Source organism: Schistocerca piceifrons, chromosome 6 (assembly GCF_021461385.2).
Source record: "Schistocerca piceifrons isolate TAMUIC-IGC-003096 chromosome 6, iqSchPice1.1, whole genome shotgun sequence".
In the NCBI taxonomy this organism is placed as follows: domain Eukaryota; kingdom Metazoa; phylum Arthropoda; class Insecta; order Orthoptera; family Acrididae; genus Schistocerca; species Schistocerca piceifrons.
The window spans coordinates 191,446,564-191,455,921 of record NC_060143.1 but is presented as its reverse complement, the minus strand read 5'-3'; the positions used below and the strand labels follow the sequence as shown (position 1 = coordinate 191,455,921).

The 9,358-nt window shown below is 39.7% G+C and overlaps 1 non-coding gene across 1 annotated transcript; it reads left to right on the top strand.

The window, feature by feature from the left end:
- The first annotated feature begins 7,875 nt into the window (after window positions 1-7,875).
- Trnaa-cgc lies at window positions 7,876-7,948 on the top strand. The gene has a single exon. It is a non-coding gene; the product is annotated as a tRNA-Ala (tRNA).
- The last annotated feature ends 1,410 nt before the right edge of the window (window positions 7,949-9,358 follow it).

Sequence of the window (9,358 nt, the reverse complement as noted above, 5' to 3'; positions counted from 1 at the left end):
CTGTTGTTGATAGTCTCGTTATCAACTCAGCAGCTGACATTTCCGGTACTGAAGTGTATTTCACGGGTCGGATAAGGAAGGAGCTAAGAGGTTTCCAGATGACTGACTGTAATTAATACCTTCAGCGGCTTCAGTTTTAAAAGGTACGATGAAACCACTGCAGTATGCTTTTGCATTACACATAGCTCACTCAGAAAAATTACTCTATGTTTAAGTTACAAATATTCGTAACTCTTGTTTGTAATTAGAATACTAAGCCAGGTGAGATAGAGTGCATTTTACGCTTACGTCTGGTCACCAAAGAAGCGCGCGGTAGTGCTGGACTTTCTCCGAATATTATTTCATTATCTTTAAAAATTAAATGACATTCCGAGCTCTATTGTTTCTTTGCTCATCTCTGATTACGTCTGAACTGCAACTGCTAACATCATTGCAGGTTAGTTGGACTGCTGGCTGGCTAGTGCTGTCCAAGTTTTACGCTCCAGTGAAGCTGTTGTCCAGAATTGTCGCTTAGTCTATGTGCGTGTAACACTGCATAAAACGTTTCCTTATGATCGTACTTGACTGTGCTGGTCCAGCTTTGCTTCCCCTCCATGTGAAACGAAATCCAACGAGATTCAACCAAACGCGGAAGAATATATAGTGTAATGCTTACATCAGGTTTATTCCTCAGACGTGCAATATGGGTCACGTGTTGGACAGGTGGCGTCAACTTGTATGTAGTGTGCATGCGATCTGATAGAGGTCACTGGCTTAAGGACATTGTTTGAGCTGCAGTCAAAATAATGTCAATGTTATTTGCTGTTCTGTTTGTTTAATTTTCTAGTTGTTTATTAATTACTACTATAATTGTGATTAGTTACAAGAGTTAATGAAAGTGTGAATGTGAAATATTGTTTTATGTCAAGTTTTTATGCGACACAGTGAAGTAATTGGACCCGTGAGGAATGTTCGAGAATGACGTGTGTGTTAGTCATTCGTATCAGGGAATTTCTTATAAACTATTTCGTCAGTTTATGGTACTGGGGAAATGAGATTATGACTTCGATAAAGCAGTTTTGTTAAGAGAGAGTTAATTTTATATCTGTGGATTTTCAGAATTTATTTATGTTAATTTACTGTTCTAATTCAGTGTCAAATGTTGATTGGTTCTGTATGTATGTGCGGAATTGAGCGGGCTTGATGCGCTTTCCGATTAGCTGTGATGTTTCTTTGCCAATCAGAAATTAGCTTATTTGCGAGTTTTTTAGGGAACTAGATTTTCTTTCGTGTAGAGACAAGAGTAGAGTCGGGGCTTTGATCTGATAGTGATCAGACTTACTGATAGGTGCTCCGATGTAAATTGTTAATATCGTGATATTACGGTACCAAAATGTTTGATAAGTGCCGTAAAGTGTGAAAGAGAGTTCGAATTAAACCATAGTGTGAAATTCGGAACATTTGATGACATTTAAACAGCTAAATTCCGCCTTTCGTGTTGCTTACTCACGGAGTTGAACATTTTGTTCCGTGACGTTGATTAAAGCAACATTTCAAGAGCTATTCGAAAATAAACAGTCCGTTTGTTAACTTTCGGTGAAGCATAATTCATAATGACCGCAAACAGGCTACGGTTATGAATGATGTGTGGACTTTTTAGAGTAAGATTTGGTAGTAACTTGTGCACGCAAGCTTACCGTAACAGAGGGAAATTTCGCGGACATAAATATTATCGTTTAACTATTCCTCCCACCGACAAAACAATTTTAATGCGACTTGTGTTTATGATGTGCACTGTGCTGTTTTTTCTATAATCGTGCCTGTAAGAAGAGATTCACCACAAGGTGAGTGGAACTCTGCAAAGCACTGCGAAGCCGCAGGGGGCGGAGGGAAAAGACTTAAACTGGCTTGAAATTTTGTTGTGATGGGAATTCTAGCGACCTTAACAATGTCTTAGTGTCCCAAAATTCCTAAGTTTTGATCATATAAGGTTCTTCTTTACTAAATAAAATTAACAGCATTAACAGCAATAGCAGCTCTCGGTCGCAAAGGAGGACTCTTTTGACCTAGGTTTCGGCACTGCTACGAGCGCCTTCGTCGGAAATGAAGCTATCAATTTGGCTTATAACATCATTAAAAAATTGTAAGAAAAATTTTTAAGTGTAAGTATTGGCTAGTAGTACAAGAAAAGACACAGTACCTGCATATCACTTATTAAACTAAAAATCAAAGGATAAAGCTTTAGTCATGAAATTTGTATAACAGAATACATTAAAAGTAAGCCACTATGGGCTGCTCACATGCGTCGAGCTATGGTAACGTCAGACTAAGGTACCCGCCTTAACAATTGCTGGCATCAAGCAGCCGTAAATACAAACACGATACTTAACGTTCAAAATGTAGACAGACAAATAGTGCGATGAACTATATTTTGTACATGAAGTAAAAGGCAATAATTTTACCTGACGGCAGCAGACACGGTAGTAAATTGTCTACATAAGAGCTTATAAATACAGTTAAAAGACTGAAAACTTCATTTTAGAAATACAAAAGAAGCTGAATAACTCAGCGAGTAGAAAAGAATGGTATAATATGAAATGCAGTTAATAGAAACTTTTAAAAACAAAAAATTATGAATCGACTTAGATAGAAAAAATATTACGGTAACTACACGAGGGAACAGGAAATCAAATATCAAGTAAGGGCTCTATACCACTGTAGAAGCTTTTATTACGTAATTGTAGCTGCTCATTACGGATGATGCCATAATTACGAGAAATATTTTTAAAAATTTTTAATTCTTCGAGAACATCTAATCTACGGCCTTTCTTCTCAGTGTGCAAAATGTTGATATCGTGAACAGCGTTGGGTGCGTGACCAGTAACCAGAAGGTGGTCGGCAAAAGACAAATTCTGGGTGCTAGTGCCATTTTTCCTTAAAAATGTTCTTTGTATCTGAGGGCAAAGGCACATCCTGTTCGTCCTGTGTAGTAAGAAAAGCAAGTCTTATAGACACCAGAGTTTTTCAAAGGGGAACAGGTCGATTTCAAATTGTGAATAATTTTTTTTTCAAACTGTTATTGGTTGAAAAGGGGCATTGCAGTTGTATTTATTACGAAGAAGGAGTTGAATAGAAAAGAACTTTTTCCTTTGGTTGGACTCAATGATAGAGTTGCTAAGTGTAGTAACTCCTTTAACAAAAAAAAAAAAAAAAATGGCTCTGAGCACTATGGGACTTAACTGCTGAGGTCATCAGTCCCCTAGAACTTAGAACTACTTAAACCTAACTAACGTAAGGACATCACACACACACATGCCCGAGGCAGGATTCGAACCTATGACCGTAGCGGTAGCGCGGTTCCAGACTGTAGCACCTACAACCGCTCGGCCACCCCGGCCGGCACTCTTTTAACAGCTTTCTTTTGAAGTATGTCGTCAACTATGGCAGGTTCGCATTCATTCTTTTGCATTCTTTTCGTTTCCATTCTTCTGTGTAATGTTCCTGTCAGCAATGGATCCATGATCTGTTATCATGATTGTGAATTCTCGTACTTGTTGGCTCTTTCTCTGTTCAGCATTGTGTGATGATGTTTTCCCTGAAATCAGCTGGCATATCTCCACACTCATACATTCTAGACACTAACTGAACGGTCGTTTTGTTATCATTCCTCACCCCCCGCAAATGATTTTAGAAACTCTGCCTTAAATTAGATTGAATATCAGATCTTGAAGTAGGTCCTGGTGTAGGCTCATTGTCTTGTTTAGGACGTTTCGCTTCAAATGCAGTCTCACCTAATAATTCAGTTAAATGAAGATCTTCTAAAGCACCAGAAAATCTCTATCTTAAGAAATTAACTCATAGATTCACCTAAATATATCTCTTACGTTTTGCGGCACGTTTACGATTAATCTCTCGTATTGCTGACCAAGGTAATTGTTTCTGTTCAGCACGAGCGGTATACTTTTTAAACTTCCCACGGCTTGTGTCCATAACATTACGTCTTCCAAAGCTCTTTTACACTCTAACACTGGATCCCCTGTCCCTTCTGTATCGACTTCTTTTTTCCATCTATCCCGTTGTGAATTAAGTCTTCGCCTCACGAGGCTTTCAGTATACTCTTTCCACCTACCCGCTCCCTCCTATGCATTTAACATTAGAATCCCCATTGCACTCTTAATGTAATCAGCCTTGCTTTTAATTACTCCGAAATTTGTTTTGGTTTTGTATATGCTGAGTTACTTCTTCCGACAATGATATCTTTTTCGATTTCTTCACGTTTTTCATGTAGTAAAGCCACTTCCTAATTATTTCATTTCTAATTGACTGGTATGTTTTATCGCTTTTGTTCTTTCTCCCAACACCAATTTAAGATTAAGATATGTTTTCTCCCAGCGATAAACACACATAAATCTTATACTTTGTCGTGCAGAAAATTAATAGCAGGTTAATTATAAACCTAGAGATCCGTTTCTCGTAATAATCCCATACGGGTGACCGATTAGTTCCTGATTCTTGTCTTATTTAAATTTTTTATGACAGAGTTCTGAATTGGAGTAGACGAAAATTTGATGTATCCTTGAAATTTCATTCGCTTAAGGTGTTCACCTAAATTCAGTAACATTAAATTTTCCAGCATGTCGAAAATTCCGTAACGTCGTGAGAAAATAATTTTTCGTAAATTGTTCGTATATCGTCTTCACAGTACGTTGCCGCAATAAAATGGAAGCATACTACAGTTCTTCCAGAACACGAAGTTCCGTGTTTATAAAATGAGTAGTTGGCACATGTGAGAGAGTTGAATGGAATGTAAGATTACTCGTGAGTAGCCTGCTTGGCGTGGAAACTCTGCTCCAAGCCTACGCATGCTTCTGCTGAACTGTCAGTCCTAAACTAATTTTGACAGAAAAAAAAATGGTTCAAATGGCTCTGAGCACTAAAGAACTTAACATCTGTGGTCATCAGTCCCCTAGAACTTAGAACTACTTAAACCTAACTAACCTAAGGACATCACACACATCCATGCCTGAGGCAGGATTCGAATCTGCGACCGTAGCAGTCGCGCGGTTCCGGACTGAGCGCCTAGAACCGCTAGACCACCGCGGCGGCCTAATTTTGACAGACTTTATGGTTTAAGAGAACCGTGAGGAAGAGTCAACGTGCAAATAAATATGACTCTGAGTTATGTCTGAAGTTCTCTGAGGCTGAAGGTACCGCGATACTGAGTACCACAATTGGCAGTTCAACTGAGAACAGTCGACTTCTTTAAGATGTCACTGTCCCGTCTCACTAATGTAACTACCCATTAAAAGACAGATTAACGACAATCTGCGGCGTGGACCGTGGCGAGACGTGCTGGAAGAGTCAATGAAGTTCTGAAAGTTACCGACGGAATGTGAAGCCATGCCAGCTCAAGTACCTTGGCCATTTTCACAGGGTTTATCGGTTGAAGATACATCGCGCAACCAGCCCCATCGACGTGGTCCAACAGACTCTCGATTGGGTTTAATTTCGAGGAGTTTGGTGGCCAGGGGAGTACGGTAAACTTGGGCGCTCTTCGTAACACACGCGTAAATTGTGTGCAGTATAAGACGTTGCATTCTCCTGTCATCGTGCTGAGGAAAAAACAAACTCCTCGTGGAGGTGGACAATATCCCCAACGATAGATGCTTACATGCGGTGATACACTGTGCGTTTCAGAATGACGGGAAAATCTAGATAACGGCTCCTCCTTCGGCCTGGAGCCTTCCAACGTCTGTTGCAGGAGCGCGTTTGCTTTCAGACCCTCCGCGTCCGATGGAGCATAAGATGTGACTTATCTGAAAAGGCCACCTGTTCCCACACAGTGGACGTGCAATTCCGGAACTGGCTTCCGAATTCCAGACGTGGTAGCCGATAAACAGTTGTCAGTTTGGGTGCATGCATAAGCGGCCTGCTACTGACAGCCATACACAGCAACGTTCGCTGTTCGATCGTTGAGAAGACACTTTTAGCAGTCCCTTGGTTCATGTGGGCGGTCAGTTGCTCAACAGTTGCAGGTCTGTTCGCCCACACACATCTCCACAACCGTAATTCATTCGTGTCCTGTATGGCCCGTCATGCACGGCCGTTACCTCGGCGCCGGCTTTGTATAGTGCCATTTTGCAATGCACGGTACGCATTAACCACGGCTGCACGCTAACAGTTTAAAGACTTAGCTGTTTCGGAAATACTTCCACTATTGGCCACAAAGCCAAGAATCATGTACCTTTCGGTGTCAGATCGATCGCTCCGTTTCCGCCTGACAACGACTGCACTGTTTTCCGCGTCCCCCTGCCGTCCGACACTCTTTATATACACACTCCTGTTAGTGTTTCCATCTGCCGTTTGTAAGTGGTTATCGGACACAGCAGGTGATCACACTAATATGGCTGGACCGTGTATAATTACAAAAGTCAGAGAGAAATATGAGAATGAGAAACATAAACGTGAGGAAATTTTGACTAACATTAGGTATACCTTGATTTATAAGCCAAAGAAAGAAATAGTAAAACTTTCAAGAAAAGAAAGTGTAATACTCGTATCAAGATACTTCACTTAGGCATGAAATCTATAGTAAGATTATGTACAAATAAGCTAAACGCAAATGGTTGCAGGAAAACTGTCATATGTTCGTAGAGTGACGATCTTGGGATAGACAGATTCAGTACATAGGTTTGGTGAAATTAAACGTAAAGTCACTGACATTAAGAGTGCTAAACGAGTTTTAGACTACAGAGCGAACAGACAAAAGTGGATATACGACTACAGAGCGAACAGACAAAAGTGGATATACAAGGGGAATGAATGGTTGCTGATATGAGACAAGAAGAAATCACTATGGATTCTGAAAACAGAACTAGATTTGATACTGCTTCAGAAGACTTGGACTCTAGCTTTAGTAAAAAATAAGGTTCCTTCGTAATTTCTAAAATCATTGTGCTAAGTGGCAATCAACAGTTCAAGTTGATGTTCAGAATCTGAGATTGGAGGCACACCCGGCAGCGTAGAAGTTTCGGAAATAACATCCACACAATCCCTAAAGTATTAAGTGCAGATAAATTTGAGAACTGTGGCACAATCGCCAACAAAATTACTGATAAAAACAATAGGCAGAAGCATGAAAATATAAATTTTGAATTTGTTACAACACGACCTGTCTGCCTTTACAAACGGTAAATACAATTCTGACGTCTTGCTTGAAAACAAAAGAAAAACTTCAGCAAAATCAGCAACCTTTTAAACAATTTGTCGATCTCAAAAATTCGTTTGTAAGATATTTCAAATCCTAAAATGTTGTTTTGCAGCATAGGGAATTACAAGATAGTATGTAATATGTATAAGACCCAAGAACGAAAATATGGCTATGTGAGCTCAAGGGAGGTGTTCTAACATTATAACACAAGGAAAATGTCAGAGAAATAAAGGAAAGTCTCACGAATGGAAGTAGAGATCAGGGTGAAAGGATATAAGATTCTCTTTATAGGCTCTGTGAAAGTGAGTAACAATTACAGGGCGTATTACATGGAATGCATAAACCACTGGGCACGGCATGCTGACAGAGATAAGCAATGTGTATTCACTAGCAGCAGCAGAAGTACTATCATTACTATCATAGATGGTACTAACTAGCAGGAGAGCGCTATTCTTCAAAAGAGATCTGCTAATATCAAGCAGTGGTCTTCACTACACAACGATGATCCTGGTGCCGTACAATGTCTAGATGTGAATCATAGGCAATGAGAAACCTAAATGCTTTTGGCATGTGACGAAATAGAAGACTGCTTAGAATTTAGTGGACTGATAGTATAAGAAATGAGGATGCTTATCTCAAAGCCACAGTATACAGTAATAGGTAGATCACTAAGTAGAAGAACACCGAGCTAGGTGGCGCAGTGGTTAGCACACTGGACTCGCATTCGGGAGGACGACGGTTCAATCCCGTCTCCGGCCATCCTGATTTAGGTTTTCCGTGATTTCCCTAAATCGTTTCAGGCAAATGCCGGGATGGTTCCATTGAAAGGGCACGGCCGATATCCTCCCCAATCCTTCCCTAACCCGAGCTTGCGCTCCGTCTCTAATGACCTCGTTGTCGACGGGACGTTAAACACTAACCGCCACCACCACCATTAAGTAGAAGAAGGCACAACGTGACAGAATTTGTACTAAGGTTTCAGAGAATAGCTGCTATAGTGTCTAATGGAGACGTTGAAGCCAAAACACCGTAGAGGATGACAGAGCCTACAGCTAATCCAGTCAAAAATAGCGGACGCTGGTTGTAAGCCCTGTTCTCACATGACAAGATTAGTTCATGTTTGGAAGTTGTTGCTGGCTGCAGCAAATCAGTCACAAAACTGATGAACGAATTTAAAATAACACTCGGTCATTTGTTTGGTGAAATTATTTGTCTGAAGTGGGAAGTAAATCAGATTAAAGAAGTTTTTGTGCACCTCATTTGGTGTACATGTTTCCGAGCATCATATTTCTCTAATTTACTTCGTTTCTTACTTTCGGGCAAATTATTTCAGAAAGAAGTTGACTGTTTTCTAAAAAATTATTAGTTTTCAAGTTTTGCTCGGAGAGTATGATCTCATTTGCTGTCCAAGGTTTTCTGTTCTCGAAGTGTTATGAATTTAGTATTTGTCTCGAAGGGAACCATTTTGAGAGTTAAATATAACATCTCTATAATTTTTGTGCTGAAAATATAAACTTTTTTACTTCTCATTTTTCTTCCCAGTGTCTGGTGTTCTTTAAATGGACTAAATTTAGCACTTCATTGGAAGGAAACCACTTTAAAAATCAAATATTAAACCATGCAAATAGCTACACCTTTAAGAGCTGAACATTTTCACACCTCGTTTACTTTCCTATCGTCTCCTGGTCTCAAAATGTACTAAATTTAGTTCTTGATTCGAATGAAGTCTTTTTATCTGTTAAATATACACTACCGTAACTTTTTCTGCGCTAAGTACTTAGGAAGTGAAGAGATGACTCTTTTGATAGTTTACTTACATAACTAGCCATAGTTTTTCGTGATACATTCGTTTTCCCTCAAATAAATGATTAGTTTTTCTGAAATACCAGGATTTCATTCAAGCAATGAAGTATTTTTGTACAAAATTAGAATTCACGTTCGTCAGTTTATTGCCACATTTGTCCATTTCTCACTCTCCTTTCGGCTATGAAAATTCGGAAACGACCGACTGCATAATCTTCAGGGAGTCTTGCTTTAGCTATACTCATACGTCACACGAAAAATACAGAATGTAAGAATGGTATGACGCCAAAAGCTAGCTTTGAGTTTTTCAGCCAGTCTCGCTGTTGTGCTAGCTCGACATCCCAGCGATGTTAAGTGAGATCACGA